Source organism: Abrus precatorius, unplaced genomic scaffold (genome assembly GCF_003935025.1).
Source record: "Abrus precatorius isolate BTA unplaced genomic scaffold, Abrus_2018 Scaffold4, whole genome shotgun sequence".
In the NCBI taxonomy this organism is placed as follows: Eukaryota; Viridiplantae; Streptophyta; class Magnoliopsida; order Fabales; family Fabaceae; genus Abrus; species Abrus precatorius.
The window spans coordinates 5,083,155-5,086,697 of NW_020874384.1; the positions used below are offsets into that span (position 1 = coordinate 5,083,155).

The 3,543-nt window shown below is 34.8% G+C and overlaps 1 non-coding gene across 1 annotated transcript; it reads left to right on the forward strand.

The window, feature by feature from the left end:
- Positions 1-2,324: 2,324 nt before the first annotated feature.
- On the forward strand, positions 2,325-2,431 carry LOC113866424. The gene has a single exon (XR_003505063.1). It is a non-coding gene; the product is annotated as a small nucleolar RNA R71 (small nucleolar RNA).
- The last annotated feature ends 1,112 nt before the right edge of the window (positions 2,432-3,543 follow it).

Consider the following 3,543-nt stretch of genomic DNA (forward strand, 5'->3'; position numbering starts at 1 on the left):
GAATTTAGTTAATCAAATTTCCATTCAATATCCACGTGAAGTTCAGAATCAATCACTCAATCTATTCCAAAGCTTGAAATTCAGATCCAAATCAATTCAACATGTTCATTTCAGATCTACAATCCCTAACTATGAACGAATTACACAGCCATGGCAGCAGAAGAAGAAAAAGAAAGAGAAGAAGAAAAGAAGAAACTCAGAAACGCCATGGAAGCTTGTTCTACTCCAATTCCTCTTCGTGAAGCTCCAAGATCTGAATCCCCACTCCTCTCTCTCACTTCCTCTAACCAGAAACTAACTAACAAAACTGAAAATGAACAAAATCCCTTTTTTTTGGATCGTTTCTGGTATTTATAGAATTTCCCAGATTTTCACGTCATCACTTTTATGAGAAATAGTAGTTACGCAGAGAGTTTTTGGTTGCGCGTTAACACTTTTACCAGAAATAGTGGCCACGCGCATTTTCCTGATATTGAGAGCTCTCTGGAACTATCACTCTTGATGATAAAAGTGACAACGCAGAGCCAAGGTAGTTGCGCGTTATCACTTTTTCTGATAAAAGTGACTACGCGCAGCTCGCCAAGTTGAAGACTCTCTGGAACGATCACTTTTGATGACAATAGTGGTTACGCAGAGCTTTCCTGATATTTTGCCTCTCTGGAACTATCACTTTTAATGATAAAAGTGGTAACGCCCAGGCTTCACTTCTTCTTTGAGCTCTGAAGTGATCACTTTCACTGACAATAGTGATCACGCCCAGTCTGCAATTTCTTATTCTTGAGTTTTTGGAGTCCAGACTTGCTTCTTTCCTCTTCCTTGTCATCAAACTTCCATGAATATGATCCTTGCTCAATTTATTCCTACAAAAACAAGATTAAAAACTTAATTCCTAAGCAAAAATTTCACAATTGCTAAAATAACTACATATGTAAACAAAATTCAATTCCTTCTCTTTTTCTAAGTTTTTCTGCTTTCTTTATATATTTTTCTTATCATTTGTGTTAGAATTATGCTAAAATATCAGTCAAAATATGGATTCATCAAGTTGCCTCTCACAAAGCGCTCTTTTAACGTCACTAGCTTGATGCCTATTGATCTTTAGTTCTAAGAGATGATTTTGATGATAACGGCTCTTGCTCTATCTTTCGATATTTCCCCTTTTTCTCACCAACTTGTAGCTCTTCATTTAATCCAGAACTTGAAAGAAATAGAAGTGGAGGGACTTCCAGCAACTTGATATACTCTACAAGCCTCTTTTCCTCCTCTTCATCATCTTGATATTTCACTGCGGCAAGGACTTCTCTCATAATAGAATCTTCATTATGTTTTTCCATCTTATTGATCTTTCTATTTGGTTTAGTGCAGTTACTGTCCTCTAAATTTTCTTTTCTCAAAATAGTGAATTTCCCTCTTTGCAAGTTGTCTTGAGCTTCTTCTTCAGCATTCTTTGTAGCTGTCTTCTTCTCCTCATCTTTTAGATTAGAAACCTCTGCTACACTTCTTATTATGACAGCATGGCATTGCTCCCTTGGATTCACCATAGTATTGCTAGAGAATCTATCCTCATCCTTATGTGCCAACTACTATGAAATTTGTTCTATTTGAGTCTCCAACTTCTTCATAGATTCCTCTTGATTTTTGAAGTTAGACTGTGTAACCTCTATAAATTGTAGCAGTGTTTCCTCCATTTCATTCATCCTTTCAGACAAAGGTTCTGAAAATTGTGGCTCTTTTGGAAGTTGAGATGAAGAAGCTTGACAATATGACCATGGAGGCTGAAAATAGGAATAGGACAATGGTGCTGCTGCAATATCACTTTTTGTTAGAGGACTTTGTTGATTCCATTGATAATGTGGTTGACTCCTATTTGCTTGATATTGAAAATCAGAATGGAATGGAAGTTGAGACCAATGAAAGTCACCTAAGTAATTAATATGTTCTTGATGCTCTGGTGTAAATACATCACATGCTCCATTCATATGATTTCCTCCACAAAAATCACATATCAAGTTGCTTGTTTTTGCAGTTCTAGCTTGGAAAGTATTGATTTCTTGAGTCAAGGCTACAAGTTGTTTAAAAAGTAATTAATTTTTCATTTGATTTTGGTTGATCAAAGTCTCAAGTGTCTTTGCTTCAAATTCTCCCTTATTTGCAACATGCCTCTCACTGAAATGCTGATACATGCTATTTGCCATCATGTCAATTAATTGTTGAGCTTCCTCTACAGTTTTAGTATTCAATGAACTCCTGCTGCTACATCTACCATGGTTCTTGTGACAACATTCATCCCAATGTAGAAGGTTTGGATTTGCATCCACTCTGGAATGCAATGATGAGGACATCTTCTCAGCAAATCCTTATATCTTTCCCATGCATCATAAAGAGATTCACCATCTTGTTAAACAAAAGAGGTGATTTCACTTCGCAGCTTGGTAGATTTTGATGGTGGAAAGTACTTAGTTAGAAATTTGTTCACTAAGTCAGTCCAAGTAGTGATGCTTCTTTGTGGTTGAGTTTGAAGCCAATATTTAGCCTTGTCCCTAAGAGAAAAGGGAAATAATTTCAAGCAGATAACATCTTCACTTACACCATTGATACGAATGGTGTCACATAGCTGCAGAAAATTATAGAGATGTAAATTAGGATCATCTAAAATATTTCCATAGAACTGATCTTGCTATATCAATTTCACCAATGCAGGTTTGATCTCAAAATTGTTGGCTTCAATTGTTGGTCTAACAATACTTGAATTATAATCCTGCATAGTTGGAGTGGCATAATCTCCCAAGGTCCTTGTCTTATTGTTTTCAGCCATATTGTTCTCCTTTGCTAGTGTTTGGTTCACACTTGGTTCTTCAAAGGTAGATATTATGTTTTGCACTTTCTTTTGCAACTTCCTTGGCTTTGCTTCAGTTTTCAATTGCTTAAGAGCCTTGTTTGTATCTAGATCAAGCAATAGAGTAGCTTTATTTTTGGCTTTATCTTTTATACAAAAAGAAAGTAAACAAAATATAAATGAAGTTAGAAAATTAGGGAGAAGTAAAAATGAATTATGCAAAAAATTATTGTAAAACATTGTAGAAAAGTACAACTAAATGCAGAAACAACAGTGCATTATGCAGAGAAATTAGATAGTTATGCAGAAAAATGCAACAAAGAATCATGCAGAATTCAATAGAAAATGATGCAAAAATTATGCAGAAAACTACAAATAGAACATGCAGAAAACATAGAAATTTATGCAAAATGAAAATTACAATTATGCAGAAGAATGAAAAATGAAATTATGCAGAAAATGCAAAAGAATACTAAAAAAATTATGCAGTAAACATAGTGCAGAAATTGTGCAGAAAACTACATAAAATGAAGAAAAAAAATTATGCAGAAAAATTTTGAAGCAAAACAACAAAAAGCAATGCTCAATCTAGCTATTTTCTTGTTACTAATGATATTGAAAACAAATATTCCCCGGGAACGGCGCCAAACACTTGTCACACTTCTAAAGAGAAGTGAATTAGACTAGCAAGTGTACTAGTGTTGATG